This window comes from Jaculus jaculus, chromosome 10 (assembly GCF_020740685.1).
Source record: "Jaculus jaculus isolate mJacJac1 chromosome 10, mJacJac1.mat.Y.cur, whole genome shotgun sequence".
Taxonomy (NCBI): Eukaryota; Metazoa; Chordata; class Mammalia; order Rodentia; family Dipodidae; genus Jaculus; species Jaculus jaculus.
In genome coordinates, this window is record NC_059111.1 from 22,945,463 (window position 1) to 22,968,351 (window position 22,889).

The window sequence follows — 22,889 nt, forward strand, 5'->3', positions numbered from 1 at the left end:
GGTAGGCTCTGGCAGCATGATTCCTCCCGTTGCTGTGCACAGATACACCTCACTCTGTGTAATTGTGGCGGAAGGTTCCGTAACATGGCTGTGGCCTATTTTATTTGAATATTTCCTTATTGACAAACAGTGCGGTTATTTCCAATTTCTTTTTTACTCTTACCAGCATTGCTGTTATGAGCATCCTTGAGTATTTATATGTGAGGTCTTGTGCCATTTTTTTTTTTTCCTGTAGAAGAGGTTTCTAGAAGTGGGATTACTAGGTTGCAGGGTGTGTGGGTTTAAAATGTTGATCAGTATTGCCAAATTACCCTTCCAAAAGTTGAGCCAACTTCCCCTCCCTCCAATAGTCTGTGAGTGTTCATTTCCCCTCATCCTTGCCAGCACTGCTTGTTATAAATCATTTTAATTTTTCCCAATCTGATGGGCAAAAAAAATGGTATCGTGTCGTTTTCATTTGCATCTGCCTGCTTGCTAGTGTGATAGAACATCTTTTCATATGTTTATTGGCCAATTTCGTTCTTCCTCTGTGAATTTCTAGTTCACTGCCAATTTTTCCCTTTTGTCTTTTTTTTCTTATTGATTTATAGGGGCTCTTTGTATATTAGTGATATTTTCTTGCCGTGTCTTACTTGCGTTTTAACAATGTTTATAGTGTCTTTTGCTGTACAGATTTTTTTCTTTTACGTGTTTATGTAGTTGGGTTTGTCAACTTTTCACCTTATGGGCTGGAGAGATGGATTAGCGGTTAAGTGCTTGCCTGTGAGGCCTAAGGACCCCGGTTCGAGGCTCGATTCCCCAGGACCCACGTTAGCCAGATGCACAAGGGGGCGCATGCGTCTGGGGTTTGTTTCCAGGGGCTGGAGGCCCTGGTGTGCCCATTCTCTCTCTCTCTCTCTGTCTGCCTCTTTCTCTCCATCTGTCACTCTCAAATAAATAAATAAAATTAAAAAAAAATTTTCACCTTATGGCTTCTGGATTTAATGTTTGGCAGAGGACGACTTCCCCACCGCATAAGATCTCATTTCAAATAAGAGTTTTATTGCTGAAAAGTCTTCTTAAAGCTGCACTTGGAGGCTCCTTCCCAGCTGTGTGTGCGCGCCCCACTTAGCAGCTGCAGAACCGGCTCTGGGGAGGGTGGCAGCCCCATCTGTCAGTCCTTCGGCTTGCTGCTCTCCCTTTGTCCATCTGGCTCTGAGGTCACTGCTGCTCTGTCTGAGTCCCCATGTCTTGGATGCTCTATCGCACTCCTCCATTGCTCGTCTGGCTCTCCTGTGTCCTGCCTCCCAGCTGCTCTCCCATCAGGCAGCAGGAATCAGGAATGGGGGATGCCAGTGTGTGCAGCAGGAACAGGGTGGCAGCTGTCAGGAAACACGTGCTCTCTGCTGCCAAGCTAGCCCTCAGGTGGGGCAGACCCCGGCTCGTGATCAAAGAAACTTCTTTTTAAAAAATATTTTAGGGCTGGAGAGATGGCTTAGCGGTTAAGCGCTTGCCTGTGAAGCCTAAGGACCCCGGTTCGAGGCTCGGTTCCCCAGGTCCCACGTTAGCCAGATGCACAAGGGGGCGCACGCGTCTGGAGTTCGTTTGCAGTGGCTGGAAGCCCTGGCGCGCCCATTCTCTCTCTCTCCCTCTATCTGTCTTTCTCTCTGTGTCTGTCGCTCTCAAATAAATGAATTAAAAAATATATTTTATTTATTTACAAGAGAGAGAGAGAGACAGAGCGAGAGAGAGAGAGAGAGAGAGAGAGGGAGAGAATGAGAAGGGCCCACCAGGGCCTCTAGCCGCTGCAAAGAACTCCAGATGCATGCACCACCATGCGCATCTGGCTTACGTAGGACCTGAAGAATTGAACCGGGATCCTTTGGCTTTGCAGGGAAATGCCTTAACGGCTAAGCCTTCTCTCCAGCCCCCAAAGAGACTTCTTGCTAGAGCCGAGGACAGGTTTCTCTATGAGGCGGCCTTCCAAGATGTCCTTAGCCATCTCCTGCTCCTGAGTTCTCAGTGTGGTGCAAGACTCAGTTTCTACCTATGTAATAGATTCCGGGAGGCTGCTGGGTGTCACAACCCTTACAGGGTAGAGAGAAGGGGGGGGGGTGTCATGGAGTGAATGAATTTGTATGCTGACAGAAAGGTGGGGACTTGACTTTCTTCAGTGGTAACCAGTTGGGGGTCCTTGTTCTCTGCCCACCCCAGGACCACCATAGTACCTGACAAGGGGGAGTGAGAGGTACACAGGGCACAAGGGTGAGTGAGGGGTGAATGGAGACTGTGCGAACATGTTAAGCCTGGTGGGAACATCTTTGAGCTCCTTGCGTGGACAGCTAGGTACTGTTCTCATGATCTCTCAGTTCCGGGGACTTGCAGGGATGTGTTAATTAGCTTTCCATCACCAATATAAGCAAATACTTGAAACTACCAGTTTATAAAGAGAAGAGGTTCATTTTGGGATGGGTTGGCCTCATCGCTTTGGGCCCATGGCGAGGTAGCACATCAGGCCGGAAGCCCCTGGTGAAGCCCATCTCATGGCCGGAGCACAAAAGAGAAAGAGGAAAAGACGTGGGATATATAATCCCCCTTGAGGACACATCCCCAATGACCTGGGACCTTCCGTTAGGCCCTGCCTCTCAACCACTTCCCAGTATCCGTTTCCTGGGGATCAAGTCTTTAGTACACGGGTTTTGGGCAGCATGCAACCTCCAAGCTATAGGAAGATATTACGGGAACCCTGTCATGGCCTCCTGGAGATGATGGCCTCAGTGGGCTGTAGGGGCTTCTTGGGCTGAAGCAGCAGTTGGGAAATAATTCAGGGAAACCGAGAGGTCTTTGAAGCATGGTTCAGAAGTGCATGACTTGTCAACCCCAAGGTCACCTTCCCTGGTTCCTAGGCCCTAGACTTCGGCCCGGGTGTCCTCCCTCTAATCACGATGGATCATCTCCTCTGTCCTTGCATTGTCTCTGCTCCTTGCATCCTCTCTAGGTCAGCCACCAGGTGCATAGTGGACACTTCAGAAAGTCCATAAATGAGGGCTGGAGAGGAGGCTCTGTGGTTAAAGGCACTTGCTTGCAGAGCCTGATGGCCCAGGTTCAAATCCCCAGTACCCACATAAAGCCAGATGCACAACGTGGTGCATGCGTGAAATGAAATGGAGTTCATTTTGCAGTGGCAAGAGGCCCTGGTGCTCCCATACTCTCTCTCCCCTCTCTGTTTGCAAATAAATAATAATTTTTTTAAGCCATAAAAACATTTTAAAAAGTCAATAAATGCGTGGGTGGATGAATGACTGAAAGGCAGCGTATGGGACCAAGGGTTCAGGGTTTAGCTTTTTGGCTTGTTTACTGGAGGATGCCGGCCCTCCATAGATCTCTGGAATAGGGCTCTCAAACTCTGATTACGTACCGTTTTCCAAAGCAGATGCGTCCCTGTGTTTGCACTCTTTGTTTGCAGTGCTCGCTGGGTGACTGGGTGCCCACTTGGTATCATTCCCCCCTCCCCCTAGTACAGAACCCGCTTTGATGAGCCTCCTTGAGCATACAGGCCCCAGACCCTTAGTTCTCCCCAGGCTCTAGGGAAGGGCAAGGGAGCCTAGAGGGCAGGTTGGAAGCCTCTGCCTCTTGCTGCAGCCCCTCTGCCCTCCTCGGCCTGGAGGCCCGCAGCTGGGCTTTCACGTCCTTCCTGGGTCTCTGCACATGGGCAGGCCTCGTGTCCAGGTCCGGGAGAGTGCCTGGCTCCCACTGTGGCTCCTCCCTGCCCCAAAATCATTGTCATGCTCTGCCTGTGGTCGCATTTCCATAGCAACTCCTTGTGATGCCACAGAGGAGAGTGAGCTTGAGAACGAGTTGGGGGGAAGGGAGCCGGAGACCCATTCACTGTCTGAGAGCATGGCGGTAGGGCTTGAGAGGCACTTGGGGAGATGGTTTTCCCTGCCAGCTCAGGTGGAACTGGGCTCAGGGTTGCCAGCCAGGTGGTCTGGAAGCCTGCCCAGGGACACGGCTTCCCATGTTGGCCTGGGCCCGGTTGGCCAGTGCCAGTCTCCTGGGAACCAGCTTGGACAGAGGAATTCTTGCCTGGCTGGGATCTGGCTTGGGGCCCTCAGGTTTGAAGAGTTTTCTCGGCTTTGGCTATGTGGCTGTCGCCATTCTGTCCTTCCCGGTTCTCCACAGTTAGCAGCCGTGGGAGGTACCCCCAAAGCTACCTGAACTGGGACACAAGTTGGAGATGGTGAGCTGTGTGGCCAGCAGGACCCCTCTTGGCTGGTCCCATTGCCTTGTCGTGAGGGTTTTGACTGGTTCCCTCTTTTGTGCCCCTTTTCATGGGAGAAGAGTCTTTAGCCCATTAGCAGGAAGATGCTGCTCACCACATCCCTCCATCGGCACTGGACACACGTCTGGGATTCCATGGATCCCTCTGACTGGATGGATCACTGATGCTGTGTGGGACTCTGAGCCTTTGGCATCTTCTGCCCACATTGTAGCAACTGCCATGTAGCCCCATCCACCCGTCTTTCCATCCACCCTGGACTGTGAGAACCCCTGGGCACCCAGCTTGTGCTGCATGATGCCACATGGGGAAACCAGAGGAAAAGACAAGGCCTGGCCTCCGGGGGAAATGGGCACACCCCTCTTGTGAACCCTGCTAGGCTGCAGCAGGCTCCTGGTTCGATGCCAACTCTTGAGAGTTTCGCCAGTCACCTCTGGGCACCTGCACTGGCATTTCTTGATCTTTGTCTTTATTTATTTATTTGAGAGAGAGAGAGAGAGAGGCAGGCAGATAGAAAGAGAGAGAGAGAATGGGCACACCAGGACCTCCAGCCACTGTAAACGAACTCCAGATGCGTGCGCCACCTTGTGCATCTGGCTTACGTGGGTCCTGGGGAATCGAATCTGGGTCTTTAGGCTTCAAAGCAAACACCTTAGCCACTAAGCCATCTCTCTGGCCCTGATCCTTGTCTTTGTGTGACTCATATTCAAAGGTGGATTACCGTGGTGCTTCCCAAGTCACACTCCCATGAAATCACACTTTTGATGTACCTGTTGTACTTTTCCAATATTACAGAAAAATAAATACATACCTACAAAAATTTTTTTTTTGTTTTTTTTCGAGGTAGGGTCTCACTCTGGCTCGGGCTGACCTGGAATTCACTATGGAGTCTCAGGGTGGCCTCGAACTCTCGGCGATCTTCCTACCTCTGCCTCCCGAGTGCTGGAATTAAAGGCGTGCGCCACCACGCCTGACTCAAAATTTTTTTTAAAAAGATGTTTGTGTATCTTGGTGGTGTTTGTCTCACACTCTCAGAAATAAGAATCTGATTGGTACCCCTCAGTGACAGCTCAAGGAATTCAGGGCTTTGAGAGATTGAGGAAACTGAAATTCAGAGGGGTAGCTCTGCCCAGGCCCACAGGGCCAGGAAGTGGGAGAGCCTGGAGCTCTCTCTCCTCCCTGTCTCCAGAGCCTTCCAGTGAGGGGTTATGTGTGATATAACAGAGGCCTTGGGGCCTTGCCAGGAAATGGGGACTCCCTAGTGTCCTTCCTGCTCTGTGTGGTGAGCCCTTGGAGGGTCCTTGAAGAAGGAGTCAAGCCAAGGAGACTGGAGGAGGGGCCTGGTGGAAGCTATGGGATCCTTGGAACACGGATAGTGAGGTTAGGGCCTTGGGAGAGACACCCTGTGCTCTGCCCGCTGCATTCTCTTAGGGGCCCGCCCCGGGCCTTCCTCTGTGGCCTGGCTGAGGAGGAGGCCAGCAATGGTGTTTTTGTGGCTTCCCTGCCCTTTTTTTTTTTTTTTTCGAGGTAGGGTCTCAGGTTAGCCCAGGCTGTCCTGGAATTCACTATGTAGTCTCAGGCTGGTCTCGAACTCACAGTGATCCTCCTACCTTTGCCTCCCAAGTGCTGGGGATTAAAGGCGTGTGCCACCACGCCTGGTCTAGGAATGGTGTTTCTGAATCCTACTGTGTGCCAGGCTGTTCTCTGTCAGCCTCCTGCAGTACTGGCAAGAGGAGAGACCCCATAATTCACGGATGAGGGAAGTGAGGTTCAGAGACCTCACTTCACAAGGTCACTGGAGAAGCAGACAGATCCACTGACCAGCAGCCAGAATCTCTGTGTTCCCAGAGCCTGCCGGTCCCAGCTGGTGGCTTGAGTGTGTCAGTGAGTGAGAACGCAAGCGTGAATATGTGTGAGGCAGTGTTGATTGCCCAGCCAGGTGGGCTTAGACACAAGTTCAGGAAGTGTGGGATGACAGGCAGTCTTCCCTCCATCATCCCACCAGCCCTGGCTGTGGTGGGGTTTGGAGCCAGCTCAGAAGCCAGGGGCACTCTTTTGCAGCAGGGGCTGGCTAATAGGTTCCCTGCGGCATGGAAGGTCTCTAAAGGCAAGCCAGAGGGTCCTGTCACATTATTAAGCAAGTGTGCGCTTGACTCCAGGTGAGGCGGGAGCAGGGACACACTGACTGAGGCAGTCAGGGTCCAAGAAGCTGTCGAGAGGCCAGCCTTTGCTCTGATGTGTGGCATTTAACGGGGCTCCGTTTCAGAACCAGTGAGTTGATCCAGGTGCCTTCCTGCCCGTAGGAGGCTAAGACCCCGGCTGTGTGTGTATGTGACAAGAGCCGGCAGCCAGCTGCCCTTGGCTTTGTATGAGCAGAGCAGATGACCCCTTGGCTTGTATCACGAAGAAAGGACACGCACAATGTGTGAGGTGACGAGCTTCTCCCACTCCATGTGTTCCACGGGAGGGGAATGTGTGGTAGCCACAGCGTGTTTCTTTTTAAAATTTTTTTGTTTATTTTAATTTATTTATTTCAGAGTGACAGACAGAGAGAGAGGGAGAGAGAGAGAGAAGGAGAGAGCGAGAGAGAGAATGGGCGCGCCAGGGCCTCCAACCACTGCAAAAGAGCTCCAGACGCGTGCGCCCCCTTGTGCATCTGGCTAACGTGGGACCTGGGGAACCGAGCCTCGAACCGGGGTCCTTAGGCTTCACAGGCAAGCGCTTAACCGCTAAGCCGTCTCTCCAGCCCCACAGCGTGTTTTGACCAGTGTGGGGAGGTGTGCAAGGAGGGACAGGAAAGAGACCTGGGTTGCTTCTTTGCTGGACCTCGGCTTGCATGTGACAGACAGGTCACTGTGAGCCATGACGAGGCTGCCGAGGGGCTTTGCTAAGCAGGGGCGGCGGGGCAGCTGGCCAGGGACAGGCTGAACTGTGTCCTGTTGGTTGCTGAGGACTGGAGAGACTGTGGGCCTGAGTGACAGCTCTGTGGGGCTGGGGGAGGCAGCAGGTGGCTATGGTGGGGGAGCTGACCGTCTGTCTTCTTCCCGGTCACTAAAGCCCGTGCTCTGAAGCCCATTTATCCCCATCCAGACATCCCCACTGACTGGGTGGTCCTAGGCCGAATGGTTACCGCTGCTTGCTGCTGAGTGATGGGTGAGAAGATGTCGTCAGGGGTGGCTGTGGGTTCCTGGATGGTGGGGTGGAGTGGTCCAGGCCCTGTCTTACCCTGGACCAGGAGGTTTCTTCAGTCTTCTCTCTGAGAAGCACAGGGCAGGAAGTGCCTGGCTCAGCTGAGTTTTGGCAGGGCTGGTTAGAAGAGATGACTTGAGGCCAAGTCTGGAAGCCTGCAGGGTCCTTTAAAAACACTCTATTTTTTTTTTTTTTCCCGGTTACAAAAAGTAATGTGTGTTCTCTATAGAAAAAATGCAAGCTCTTGGATGTTTTGCCTGTCAGTCTTTTTTAAACAAAATATGTATTTATGACATAATTGGGATCAAGCCGCACTTACTGTTTCCTAACCTGCCTTTTTACACTTAATTCTATCCCAAGATTATTTTCCCATCATTAAATACTCTTCTGTAATGTGATTTTTAATGGCAGCGTAATGTTCCAGCCGGTGTCTGCTGCAGCCCATTTAACAAGTTCTCTGTTGTGTATTTTGATGGTTTCCAGTGTTTTGTCACTACAATAAAGCCTGGCCGGGCAAAGTGGCACATGGAGAATGATGATGGCAGAAAAGAGCCTTATGTGGGGGGCAGTGTAAGCAGTGTTGTAGAGGAGGGGAAATTGTATTGTGTCTTCATGGTGACCTAGAAAGGAACTGGTGCCATGGGAAACATTGACAGCTATGTTGAAGAGCTACGGCTTGACTTGAAAAGCTCTGGCGTCCTGAGGAAGTCCTGTTTAGCTTGTTTGTCTGTTTGTTTATTTCTTTATTGATGATAGTATTTGGGGGGGGGGGAATGGGCATGCCAGGGCCTCTAGCCACTGCAAATGAACTTCAGATGCATGTGCCACCATGTGCATCTGTCTTATGCGGGTTCTGGGGAATCGAACCTGAGTCCTTAGTCTTCGCAGGCAAGCACCTTAACTGCTAAGCCCTGAAGCTCTGTTTTTGCCTGCCTCGTTGTCACCTCTTGCAGTGCTCCTGGGTTTGGAAGGGAAGGTGTAGGGCAGCAGGCTGGAGGAAGAGCAGGCAGAACTAGATACCAGATCTGTCGGTCACAGTGAGGTGGGTGGTATGTCCATGGAGGCCCTCTGTCCCCGGGGGCCCTGTCCAGGTGGTCTCCTTGCACGGAGGATGGGTCTTCTGGCTCCTGAATCAGCACAGCTGCTCAGACAGGCCACTCCTCACCCCTCTGTACTGAGGGCCTATTGTGGGGACCTGGGAAGACCAACGGTCAGTTTTCTGACCCATGTGCGGGGACTGGCTGGTGGCAGCCCTGCTGCGCTGTAGAATGGGATTTCCCACGGGCATATATCGGTTTCTCCTACAAACCGTGGGGACTCTCATGGAAGAATGTCTCCCAAGTTCCCCTCTTTAAGTTTTTCTAATTTTATCTTATTTGCAAGCAGAGAGAAATGAGAAGAGAGGAGAAGAGAAGGGGAAGAGAGAGAAAGAGAGAGAGAAAATGGGATGTTCCAGGGTCTCTAGCCACTGCAAACGAACTCCAGATGCATGCACCACTTTGTGCATCTGGCTTTACGTGGGTACTGGGAAATCAAACTCAGGTCATTAGGGTTTGCAGACAAGTGCCTTAACTGCTGAGCCATCTCTCCAGCCCTTAAAAAGATGTTTTACTGGCAACCTCCATACGTATAGACAATATACCATGGTCACAATCCCCCACCATCCTCCCTTTTTCCTCTCCCCTAACCCCCTCCTTTATTGAATCCCTTCTTTCTTCTCTGCTGTTTTGATGTCACCCCCTCACCTTATTATGCAGGTCTTTTGTGGGTAGTGTCAGCCACTGTGAGGTCACTAGTGCCGCGACTACTTTGTGCTTAGAAGCCAGTATTGTAAGCACTTCTTCCCTTTGGCTCTTACATTCTTCTGCCATCCCTGAGCCTCGGAGGGCATGACAGAGATGTCTCACTTAGTGCTGAACACTCCACTGTCACTTCTTAGCACTTTGATGAGTTTTTAAAATATTTTATTTATTGATTGATTGATTGATTTATGTATTTATTTACTTCTTTGACAGAGATAGGGGAGAGAGAGAAAGAGAGAGAGGAAGAGAGAGAGAATGGGTACACCAGGGCCTCTAGTCACTGCAAATGAACTCCAGACACATTTACCACCTTATACATCTGGCTTATGTAGGTACTAGGGAATCGAACCTGGGTCCTTAGGCTTCACAGGCAAATGCCTTAACTGCTGAGCCATCTCTCCAGTCCTTTGATGAGGTTGGGGTCACCTTAGTGGTCACCACCGTCTGAAAACAGAAGCTTCTTTGACCAAAAGTGAGAGTAGTATTAATATATGGGCATAAACATAAGCATTTAGAGGGCATAATATATCTATTCAGGAAGACAACAGTAGTAGTTTCCCCCTAGGTGCCTGCCTTCAAAGCCAAAGGATCCAGGTTTGATTCCCCAGGAACCACGTAAACCAGGTGCACAAAGTGGCGCATGCGTCTGGAGTTTGTTTGCAGCAGCTAAAGGCCCTGATGCACCCATTCTCTCCTCTCTCTGTCTGTCTCTATCAAATAAATAAAGAAAAAAAAGAAAAGAAAAGATTATTTGTTTGTTTGTATGGTTGGTGAGTTTTGGTTTTTCAAAGTAGAGTCTCGCTCTAGCCCAGACTGACCTGTAATTCACTCTGTATTCTCAGGCTGGCCTCGAACTCATGGCGATCCTCCTACCTCTGCCTCCCTGGCACTGGGATTAAAGGTGTGCGCCACCATGCCCGGCTAATAAAAATAAATTTACAAAACCCCCAAGAGTTAAGTGTGTAGCTCATTGGTTAATCATTTGCCTAGCATGCACTAAGCCCTGGTCTTCATCAAATATATACGTGTGTGTGTTATGTATATGTATATCTACCCATACATGTACATACATATATTGCAGTCCTAACCCCTATGTCAAGGCAAAAATATGGCCTTTGGAAATTGGATTATTATTGCTACAATTAGCTACTTAGATGGAGGTCATATGAAAGTACGGCGAGAACCTAATTCAACACAACTAGTTGGCAATAGAAGAGGAAATTGGGAGAACCAGTCTAAACTGGCTGAGTGTTTGATACCAGATGAGTTGACAACATGGAACCCAGGGAGGCGCCACATGAAGAGACATGGGCAAGGCAAGCAGAGGCCCTGGCACAGGTCCTTCCGTGCAGCTGTCACAAGGAGACAGAGGCAGACAGAGAGAGGAGGGAACGGGCGCTCCAGGGCCTTCAGCTGCTGCAAACAAACTCCAGACGCGTGCGCCCCCTTGTGCACCTGGCTTACGTGGGACCTGGGGAATCGAACCTGGATCCTTTGGCTTTGCAGGCAAGCGCCTTCACTGCTAAGCTGTCTCCACAGCTCACCTAGAAAGGTGTTTTTGAAAATACATTTATTTATTCATTTGCAAGCAGAGAGAGAGACAGAGAGAGCAGAGACAGAGAGAAGAGAGTGGATGGGCACACCAGGGCCTGCAGCCACTGAAAATGAATTCCAGATGCATGCGCCACCTTGTGCATCTGGCTTCACGTGGATACTGGGGAATGGAACCTGGGTCCTCAGGATTTGCAGGCAAGCGCCTTAACCACTGAGCCATCTCTCCAGCCCACTAGAAAGGTGTTCGTGTCTATTCATCTTTCCAAAGATTTGTGAAGCATGGCTGTAGGCTAGGCTCTGGGCTGTTCCCAGAGACCCAGAGGTGAAGCGGTTGTGTCCACACCACCAAGGAGCCCCACAGGCCATGGGCGAGGCAGGCAGTCAAAGGTGCTAGCTAAAGTTACGTCTGCTCTGCAGCTGATGGCACGGGATCCAGTCCCCAACTTGCCGCTTTCAAATGCCGTGAACGCACTTGGTTTACCTCAGCTCAGTCTTGCTATCAGCAGATTGAGAATGCTAAGGGCATCTGCCTTGTACGGATGAAGTAGGTTGATGCACGTAAAGGAGCTTGGCTGGCATGTGGCAAATGCCCAACAAGTGGCACTCCAAGGACCTCAGCTGCAGAGGAGTGGGATAGAGAACCCGGAGGGGCTATGGACTACTTTGGAAGCCCAGCAAGGCAGGTCAGGGCACGGCTTTTCTTTCTTTATTTGAGAGCAACAGACAGACAGACAGAGAAAGAGGCAGATAATGGGCACGCCAGGACCTTCAGGCCACTGCAAATAAACTCCAGATGCATGTGCCCCCTTGTGCATCTGGCTAATGTGGGTCCTGGGGAATTGAGCCTCGAACCAAGGTCCTTAGGCTTCACAGGCAAACGCTTAACCGCTAAGCCATCTCTCCAGCCCTTGTTTTGTTTTTTCAAGGTACGGTCTCGCTCTAGCCTAGGTTGACCTGGAATTCACTATGTGTTCTCAGGGTGGCCTCGAACTCATGATGATCCTCCCACCTCTGCCTCCCGAGTGCTGGGATTAAAGGTGTGCGCCCCCACACCCTGGCATCCTTTGCAGCTTTTATTGGCTCTGCTTGGCCCTCAGTTTTATCCATCAATGAGCTTAAGCCCTTAGGCCTGACCATCTCCTGATTCCCTCCTTAACTCACTGAGGCAGGGTGCCCTGAGGGGTCACTCTTACAGGCCTCCCCAGGTTCCTCCTGTCAGGCCAGGGTGCAGTTGGGAGCCCTACACCATGAACTTGGGAGAAGCCAGTCTGGCTGGGGGGCGGCATCCACTTGGCTTCTGAGTCTGCAGGCTCCCTGTGCCACGTCTGCTGCCCTAACTAGCTTTCCTGGTGACATCAGGGTATGGCTTTGTTATTGAGTGCCAGCCTGGTTCCCCCACCCAATGCTATCAGTTGGCTTCCTGGGAAAACTCTTGGATCTGTTTGCTGCATTGTCCCAGAGCAAGTGCAGCCTCAGACCTGCCGGGCTTTCCAAGGGCACCCAGTGTCTGGAGTATGCCAGGCCCCATTGTGTGCTTTCTTTTTTAAAAAAATATTTTCATTTATTTATTTATCTATTTATTCACTTATTTATTTGAGGGAGAGAGAGAGAGAGAGAGAAAGTAGCAGATAGAGAAAGAATGGGCTTGCCAGAGCCTCTAACCACAGACACATATGCCACCTTGTGCATCTGGCTTATGTGAGTACTGGGGAGTCGAACCTGGGTCCTTAGGCTTAGCAGGCCGTCTCTCCAGGCCCCCGCTGTGCGCTTTCTATGTCTGTGGTAGCTGGGAGGCATTTGAGGACTACCTCAAATGGGGGCTCGGGGGAGTGAGGTGACTCTTGGCTCAGAGGAGTTCTCGATAAAATGGGGGGCTCTCATCCATGATCCCTGAGGCCCTCCAGGTCACTAAGCAATGAGGAACTGGAGGAGATGCTGGCCACCCCCCCACCTCTTCTCAAGTGGGCATCCCGGCTGTACCCTAGGCTCCAGTGGTTGCCCGTGCCATCTGAGAAGCCTGTGCCACAGTGAGCGACTCCTCTGTCCAGGCGGTACGGAAGGTGGCAGGAGTGTTTGCAGCCCACATCTGCTATGCCCCCTCCCCACCTTCCTCTGCATGCCCTACTTTCTAGAGTCTTCCGAGGCTGCCTGTGTAAATACCCAGAACCGTGAGAGACGGAGACCAGCCTTCCAGAAGGTCAGCCAACCATGCAGTGCTCCTGGCAGTCCTGGGGGAGGGATGCCCCGCAGCCCAGGGGAGGACAAGCCCTGCGGACCCCAGAGTGGGGCGGGGAGTCCTGACTAGCTGCTCTCAGCAGGCTGGGAGCTGAGGGAATTTGGACTCAAGGTCCAGCGCTGACTCCTATTGTGCAGCCTTGAACAAGTGGCCTAGACTCTATGAACCTCTGTTCATTCTTATTTAAAAAAAAAAAAAATTATTCATTTATTAATTTTGGTTTATCAAGGTAGGGTCTCACTCTGGCCCAGGCTGACCTGGAATTCACTATGTAGTCTCAGGGTGGCCTTGAACTCATGGCGATCCTCCTACCTCTGCCTCCCGAGTGCTGGTATTAAAGGCGTGCACCACCACGCCCGGCTTTTTAATTTAATTTTATTTATTTAAGAGAGAGAGAGAAAGAATGGGCCCACCAGGGCCTTCAACCATTGTAAACAAACTCGAGACATATGTGCCACCTTGTGTGTATCTGGCTTACGTGGGTCGTGGGGAATTGAACCTGGGCCCTTTGGCTTTGTAGGCAAATGCCTTAACACTAAACCATCTCTCCAGCCCCCGTGTTCCCTCTCGAATGGCACAAATAACCTCCCCGAGGGGTGTGTTGAGATTCAGAGGGGACAGCTCATGTGGCTGTGCGGGGCTAGGACTGGTAGTCACGTGGACGTGTCTCATGGAGTTGAGGCAACACCTTGGGAGCACTGATGAATAAGACTGGTTTCCATCCCAGCCCTGCTGTTTGGATAAGAGAGTCATGTAGCCTCAGTTTTTCCATGTGTACAACGGACACAATGACACCTCCTTCCTTCAAGGAGGTCTTATACTCTTTCAGTGGGAGTCCTCTGTACACTCCCCTGGGTCATTTAAACTCATGTTCCATATTTTTATTTATTTATGTGTTATATATGTATTTATGAGAGAGACACAGAGAAAGAGGCTGACAGAAAGAGAGCGAAGCCGGGTGTGGTGGCGCACGTCTTTAATCCCACTACTCAGGAGGCAGAGGTAGGAGGATCGCCGTGAATTCGAGGCCACCCTGAGACTCCATAGTGAATTCCAGGTCAGCCTGGGCTAGAGTGAGACCCTACCTCAAAAAGAAGAAGAAGAAAAAAAAAAAAAAGAGAGTGAGAGAGAGAGAGAGAGAGAGAAATAGTGAATATGGGCACACCAGGGTCTCCTGTCACTACAAATGAACTCCAGACTCATGCACAACTTTATGCATTGGCCTTTACGTGGTACTAGGGAATTGAACTGAGGCTGTCAGGCTTTGCAAGCAAGTGCCTTTAACATCTAAGCCATCTCTTCAGCCCTCCCTCAGTCATTTAATGAACACTGAGTTCTTTTTTTTTTTTGGGGGGGGGGTTGAAGTTGGGTCTCTGGCCCAGGCTGACCTGGAATTCACTATGGAATCTCAGGGTGGCCTCAAACTCACGGCAATCCTCCTACCTCTGCCTCCCGAGTGCTGGGATTAAAGGCACGTGCCACCACGCCCGGCTGAACACTGAGTTCTTAAGTACCCAGTGCACTTAGCTTGGGCTCAGCCATCATAGGAGCCGAAGTCATGGTTCTTGCCTCTGGAAGCACCGTGCATACAGTTCACAGGACCAAGCTGTGCCTCATGAAGGGAGGGAGCTAGAGCCTTGGGGAGTCACAGAGGGCTCCCTGGAGGAGTTTGGTCCTTGGGGTTCTGGAAGATTTGGGAAGCTGGGTGAGGGAGGTGCGACAGCTGTCTGGTTGGGAACAGTGTGAGCAAAACCTGGGCTGGAGGATCAAGCCCAGGGCAGAATGTGAACTGGGGAGCAGAGGGCAGCCATGGTGAGGTGAAAGAGGTGCTGAAGGTGGGGCTAGAGGGGTCTCCTCTCTGGTGAGGTGGGTGAGCAGGAGTTGGAAGGACTGCTGTCTCCTGATATAGAATGGGGGGGCAGCAAGAGTGGGGGACTACAGCTTAGAGCTGGCCTAAGGGGAGGGCCTGGAGTGTTGGGTCTGTGGACAGCCAGACCCCAAGGCCTCAGTCAGGTAAGAGAGGTAGGAAGGCCTCGCACAAGACATGGGGAGAGGATCGTGGCAATGGCCCAAGCCGGCTGGTCCTGCCTGTGAGGGTCCGTCTGAGGACCAGCCATTGTCTGGCGTGAAGGGCTCTGGGTGCTTGGAGGTTCAAAGGTGGCGAGGTGCGAGAGCTCTGCAGCAGACTGGGGCTCCAGAGACTCACCATAGCGAGTCCCCTTCGTGGGTCACCCAGGCCCTGGGTCAGGCGATGACCTTGGTCTGTTGGACTTACACAGCAGCCCAAAGAGTGGTGGGCTCTTGGCCTTTTTGTCAAGGAGTTGGGAACTAGGCTCAGAACAGCTAATGCTTTGTCTGTCCTGAGTCTTGCTTCATTTCGGAACTCTAAGCATTCTTTTATTTATTTATTTTTGGTTTTTCGAGGTAGGGTCTCACTCTGGCTCAGGCTGACCTGGAATTCACTATGGAGTCTCAGGGTGGCCTCGAACTCTCGGTGATCCTCCTACCTCTGCCTCCCGAGTGCTGGGATTAAAGGCATGTGCCACCATGCCCGGCTCTTTTATTTATTTTTTAAAAATATTTATTTATTTGAGAGGAAGAGAGAGAGAAAGAGGTGGGATGGGATGGGGGGAGGAAGGAGAATGGGCGCAGTTGGGCCTCCAGCCACTGCAAATGAACTCCAGATGTGTGTGCCACCTTGTGCATCTGGCTTACATGGGTCCTGGGGAATTGAACCTGGGTTCTTAGACTTCGAAGTGCCAGCCCTCTTTCACTTTTTTTTTTGGTCTTTTTATAGCATATTTTAACTTAAATTAATTTATTTTTATTTATTATGTGTGTGTGAATGTGGCCCTGTGTGACATAGTCTCTCATTGAATCTAGTTCTCACCTTTTTTTTGTTTTGTTTTTGGTTAGACTAGCTGTGGTTCTTCCATTTCCATGGCATTCAGTGCTCAGGTTACATGTGTGTGTGGCAACGCCTGACTTTTTACAGAGGCACTGGGGATTGAACTCAGGACCTCATGTTTGTGCAGCAAGCACTTTACCCCACTGAGCTATCTCCAACATTCTTTCATAGCAGCCCCTACGCTGGAGTTTTTATTTTTACTTATTTATTTATCATAAAAAGAGGGAGAGAGAGAGAGTGAGAATGGGCATGCCAGAGCTTCCAACCACTGCAAATGAACTCCAGACACGTGTGCCCCCTTGTGCGTCTGGTTTACATGGGTCCTGGGGAATCCAACCTGGGTCCTTTGGCTTTGCAGGCAAATGCCTTAACCACTAAACCATCCCTGTAGACCCCTAAGCTGGAGTTTTTTTAAAAAAATATTTTTTACATATTTTATTTATTTATTTATTTATTTATTTATTTATTTATTTGACAGAGAAAGAAGGAAAGAGAATGGGCACGCTAGGGCCTCTGGCCACTTCAGATGAACTGCAGATGCAAGTGTCCCCTTGTGAATCTGGCTAACATGTCTCCTGAGGAATCAAACCTGGGTCCTTTGGCTTTGCAGGCAAATGCCTTAACCGCTAAGTCATCCCTCCAGCTCCCTAAAAAATACTTTTTTAAATATTTATTTGAGAGAGAATGAATGAATGAATATGGGCACTCCAGGGCCTCCAGTCACTGCAAATGAACTCCAGATGTATGTGCCACTTTGTGCATCTGGCTTTATGTAAGTACTGGGGAATTAAACCAGGATCCTTAGGTTTTGCAGGCAAGCGTCTTAACCACTAAGCCATCTCTGGAGTCCTTGTAAACTGGAATGTTTAGAGGTGGTGACTTCCAGATTTCCCTGGGCAGGCTCAGTGGATCAGCACCCAAATAATGTTGTTTTCCTTGTCTTTTTTTTTTTTCCCTATCAGGGAAGTTGAGGGGAGTGACCTGATGCCACACAGCACTGGGGTGTGAATTTCTGGCCCTGGAGGGAGGGGACATGCCATGCTGACCTCCTCCGGGGAGTCTCGTAGTTTCCTGCCAGTCCTGAGTGCTCGGGTAGTCTTCCCAGCCACAAGCTTGCTTGTGTCTCCGAGCCACTGAGGTCGGTTGTAAAATATCTGCTCCAAATTAAAACCTATGAGCTCCTCAAAACAATGAAAAATTTCCCTAATAAAAGAGGAGGTATACTCAGGCATGGCCTAAATAAATGGAGTGACTTCCGGGATTAATCCAGGATGTATGAGAGGGCGCCCAGCCGGGAAAGGAGCACAGTGGATATTGTAACAAATTGTTTGCTCCGGAGAGAAATAATTCTTAATGTGTACAGCGCACGAGGGGAGGGCACCTTGGCCCTGGGCGGCAACATCCCTCATCAGCTGGCCAGGCAGGGTCTCTGCCAGGGCAGCGTTTGCCTCAAGGCGCTTTTGCTGATGATCTCCAACCCCATCAGTGGTCGGAGTGGGCTTGGGTGAGGACCTGAGTTCGTCCTTAAAGTGTGCAAGCCTTCCCGCCTGCACCTTGCAAAATTTCCTTTTGTTCTGTGGTCACGTCTTCCTCCTCCACCCTCCTCAAACCCAGGCCTGTCCGTGGCTCCCTCCAGACTGTCAGTCTGTTTGTCCTTAGTTTATCTGTTGGAGCATGGTCTCCTGCCTCCTCCCTAGATCTCTAGCTGGCTTAATGGACTGAGACAGGCTTCCGTGTCCCTTGTTCCTAACCCTCCGCTGGGCTGGGTCCAGAGCAAAGAGAAGGCGCCTTTTGCTTTTGAGGCTTCCCTGTTTTCTGCTTGTGGGGCCTGAGGCACCTGCCACCAACCTTCTGTCAGACACGGGGGACTCATTTTGTCATCGCCATCCATCATCATGCCACGGTTGAGAGCTGAATCACATTGATGCTGGAAGGTGAATCTTACAGCGTCTCCACAGTGCAGATGGAGAAACTGAGCCTCACGGAGGTTGAGCGAGCTGCACACAGTGGCTGGGCCTGGACAGAGGCGGGGGGGCGGGGCTGTTTCCTTGTAACTGTTTCATCAGGCTGTTAGGAGAGGAGGGACCAGGCTGTGGAGGCGAACTTCCGGTTAACTTCTATCCTCCCTGCTCCTTTTCTGGAGTCCAAGAGATGCCCAGACACTTTTGCACGGAGCCAAAGGCTTTGGGGGTCACTGGAGTCCCCCTTCTCAGCACACCCCTCCGTTCAGGGCTCACTTGCCTTTTGCTTCATTCCTTTGTTCGCTGATGGAGCGCTAATGTCACACACCTAGTCACTGTCAGGTGTCCGGAGGTCCCGCACACAGGACGGCGCGCACCGTGCCTGCCCTCCTGTGGTTTCTGCTCTGGTCGGGATGAAACCCGGCCAAAGGACAAAGTGCTCAGAAAACCCCAGACTGTGATGAAATGAACTTGGGAGAGAATGACCAGAATCTCAAACTACACAGTGGCAGGTGAGTGGCTCTGAGGGGTCCACAAGCCTTTCTGAGTTGGAGACACTGAAGAGAGGGGACCAAGTGAGAGTCCGGAGGTGGTGGGTGGATCCAGGCGTGTTTGGAGGCCTGGGGGAAAGCCTGTATGTCTGGGGGGGAGAGAGAGAGAGAGAGAGAGAGAGAGAGAGAGAGAGAGAGGGAGAGAGAGGGGGAGGGAGAGAGCGAGGGAGGGAGCGGGCCATTGCAAATGAACTTCAGACACATGTACTACCATGTGCACATGGCTTACGTGGATTCTAGAGAATCAAACCTGGGTCCTTAGGCTTTGCAGTCAAGCGCCTTAACAGCTAAACCATCTCTCCAGCCCTGCAGCATCATTTCTTGGGTCAGTGTTAACAGACACATTGTTGGTCTGCGGATACTCTCAACACTTCTCAGCCTGCTCACTCTTCCAGGGTCAGAGGCCCTAGTATGGTGGCTTGCCTCATTTTCAGATGGAGGAAACTGAAGGGCTGATGTCAGTCCTCAAACGGCCTTCTTCTAGGCCCTTGGTGTTGAGAGGAGAGAGCAAGGGAGAACTGAATGGAACCTGATAGAAAGATGGCAGGATGTCAGATGGAGCTGGCTTTGCCTCCTGCTGACGCTGCTTCATGCTCTGTGTGTGTGCGTGTGTGTGTGTGTGTGTGTGTGTGTGAGCATGCGCTTGTGGCAAGCCCATTAACAAACAGAGAAATAAATTAACAACTATCCAACCCACCAAATGTTCCTTCTGTTCTGTATAATAGAGCACGGGAACATAATTTTACCCTGGAGCAAATTGCAACAGCTGAACCTGTTCCTCGTTTTCCTCCAAAAACTGCTTAAAATTCTGGAACGATTGTTGATTTCGGGTCCTTTCCCTTTCTGGCTCCTGTCTCCCAAACCCCAGGCTGCTTCCCTCTGTGTTCCCCACGCCAGGCCTCAGAAGAGCCAGATTGTCACAGTGCAAGCCCCCCACCCTGCAGATGGCGGGACTGAGGTGGGCCAGGGCACCGAGACTGAGGGACTTCGGCTGTGTTGAGCCATTTTGGTGAATGAACTAACTACTCAGGGCTGGCAGAGAGGAGCCAGAGCTTCCCGCTGTGACTGCCACACACATGATGTGTGACGTTGTGCCAGTCATTTCCTCTTCTGGGCTTTTGAAACCACCTGTCAAAATGGGCTCGCTCATGCCTCTCATCCCCACGTTCATGCACCTCATGGTCTCCAGAGCTATGTAGCTGTTAGCCACACCCTCCAAAGACCCCCCTCATCCCCCCCAGTCCTGTCTCTGGAGCTTTTGGGTTCGGGGGGCTCTTGCCCTCTCCTGAAATCCTCTAGGGCACTTCTAATTGTCTTAAAGCAAATTAATTTACATCTACTTTAGTTAAACATGTCTTATAAAAAGTCAGCTTATGTGTAGACCTTCTTTCACCTACATTCAGAGCTCCTGGGGCATGGGTCTCCACTTCTGAGCAGCCCCCCTTTAGGGTGGAAGCCAGATGTGTTGGGGGGGTGGCTTCTGTACATTGGTGACTTCGGCCAGGCTGAGTGTTGCAGTCCGGTTCGCATTGCTGGTAGAAATCACCCAACCAAGAGCAGCTTCTGGGAAAAAGAGGTTTATTTGGCTTACAGGCTCGAGGGGAAGCTCCATGATGGCAGGGGAAAACGATGGCATGAGCAGAGGGTGGACATCACCCCCTGGCCAACAGAAGATGGACCACAGCAACAGGAGGGTGTGCCAAACACTGGCAAGGGGAAACTGGCTATAAAGCCCATAAGCCCGCCCCCAACAATACACTCCCACCAGGAGGCATTAATTCCCAAATATCCATCAGCTGGGAACTTAGCATTCAGAACACCTAAGTTTATGGGGGACACCTGAATCAAACCACCACACTGAGTTACCTTGATAGAGGTCACAGGGGAAGGTGTGCCTTGTGCTGGGGTTACAGGCAAGTGTGGCCACACCTGTTGTTTTTTTTTTTAAATAAATATTGAGAGAGAGACAGAGAGAGGACCTCCAGGGCCTCCAGCCATTGCAAACAAACTCCAGATTTGTGCGTCACCTTGTACATCTGGCTTACCTGGGTCCTGGGGAATTACACCTGGGTCCTAGGCTTTGCAGGCAAGTGCCCTAACCGCTAAGCAGTCTCTCCAGCCCCAGAGCCAGCTCACTGTTGCTGCTACCTCCCAGCTGCTGTGACAAGGTGAAGTGCCCAGCCTCTGCTCCGACATGCTTCTCATGCCATGATGAAACTTTACATGCAGACTAATAGGCCAAATAAACCCTTTCCTCCCCTCGCTGCTTCCACTCAGGCGTTTTTTTTTTTTTTTAATTTTTAAAAAATATTTTCTTTTTATTTATTTATTTTAGTGAGGGGGGAGTGGCAGATAGAGAGAATGGGCGCACCAGGGCCTCCAGCCACCGTAAACGAACTCCAGACGCATGCGCCACCTTGCGCATCTGGCTTACGTGGGTCCTGGGGAATTGAACCTGGGTCCTTTGGCTTTGCAGGCAAGAGCCTTAACCACTAAGCCATCTCTCCAGCCCTATTGGTCATGTGTTTTATCCAGCAACGAGAAGGCAACTTCAACAGATAGCCTCAGCAAAAACAAAGGCTGTGTGCTGGGCAGGCCCCAGGAAGAGACTGAGTCTTGCCAAGGAGGGAATGGCCACACCCAGCCTGGCCATCAGAGCCCTCAGAGTGGGGCATGGGGCTTGGCTTATCTTGAATCCTGGTTCCTATACCAGAAAGCTCTGTGGCGTGGTTTGGACCTCAGTGTTGTTTATAAAGCAGGTCCATTGGGGGGTCCGTTGTGCAGCTTAAATTCCTGGACATATAAAACACAAGCCGCGGCCTGGAGAGGATGGCTCAGCAGTTAAAGGCACTTGCTTACGAAGTCTTCCAGGCCGGGATCCACATAGAGTTAGATACATGTGTCTGGGGTTCATTTGTAGTGACGCATGTGTACTTACACATATAAGGGCACATAAATAAATGAATAAATAACAAGAAAACCCACCCACACCATATTAGCGCTTCCTCCTAGCCAGGCTATGATGGGTGGGTCTTTGGGCTAAGCTCCTGCAGATCCACTATGCCAACTTTGGCTGGAAGCTAGTTTTATTTTTCCTTTTGGCATGTGTTTGTGTGTGTCCATTTGTATATATGTGTTTGTATGCGTGTGGGCTAGTGTATGTGTGTGTGGGGGTGCAAGAGCACGTGCGTTTGTGTGTGTGAGCATATGGAGGGTAGAGGTCAACGTTATCTGAGGTAGGGTCTCACTCTGGTCCAGGCTGACCTGGAATTCACTATGGAGTCTCAGGGTGGCCTCGATCTCATGACAATCCTCCTACCTCTGCCTCCCAGAGTGCTGGGATTAAAAGCCTGTGCCACCACACCTGGCTTTTTTTTTTTGTTTTTTGTTTTGAGGTAGGGTTTCACTCTAGTCCAGGCTGACCTGGAATTCGCTAGGTAGTCTCAGGGTGGCCTCGAACTCACAGCAGCCCTACCTCTGCCTCCTGAGTGCTGGGATTAAAGGCGTGCGCCACGACGCCCGGTCATGCTCAGCTTGCCTGTGGGTTTCGGGGAGCCAGACTCAGGTCCTCATGTTTGTGCAGCAAACCTTCCCAGCCTCCGAGGCTCAGCCTTCTCTCCCCGAACCCCAGCTGCCTGCGCAGCTGTTGGGAGGACATGATGGCTGGTATGTAAAGGGCCCATTACGTTCGGGTCCCCAAGTCTGGGGCTCTGTCAGGATGCGCTCCTTCCCCCCTCCTGCCAGCAGCTAACCCTCCGCCCCTGCGGGCTGTGTCTAATGAGGGCAGTTCTGTCTTAGAGCTGGCAGGGGAGGAGGGGAGCAAGGGGAGAAGGATGGGGTGGGGCTTTCCCTGGTCTCTGGATATGGCGGGAAAGCGACTGGGGTAGTTGGATGAGGCCTTATGTGCCCGAAGAGCCTTCGTTGACTTTGGCTTATGGTTGTGGCGACCTCTGGAACAGCAGTTTTCTGGGCTTGTTAGAGTCTGCAGTGGAGACATGTGGTGATATTTACAGCTCAAATCTCTGTCCCCATAAAGGGAGGCGGGGATAGGGCTGGTGGAGGGGGGGGAAGGAGGGGCCAGACTTTTTGATAATGTCATAAACGAAGCCTGTCTGCCTGGAAACCGCAGTGGCAGTGGCCGCCACAGGCTGACAGATGTGTATGTCGAGATATGGGCCCTTGGAGGCGGTTGAGGGAGGACATTGGGAGGAATGGATGGGCCATAACTCTCCAGGCCTAGGGCTCAGGGAGAGCCAGCTGCACTAACAATGAAAGGATGGAGGTCTGGAACTAGGCGTCCAAGGGGACAGTGGGACGGCTCCTGCTGCCTCAGGTTGAAGCGGGACCCTCCAGCCTCTGGCCAAGGGCTTGGAACCAACCTCAGGGACAGGCTAAGCTGGCAGGGAAATACCTTCAGGTATAGGAAGTTA

General features: G+C 51.3%; 1 protein-coding gene across 2 annotated transcripts in view; it reads left to right on the forward strand.

Moving 5' to 3' along the window:
• Lingo1 (leucine rich repeat and Ig domain containing 1) overlaps positions 1-22,889 on the forward strand; it is a 230,457-nt gene that overhangs the window by 21,048 nt on the left and 186,520 nt on the right. The window lies entirely within an intron of this gene.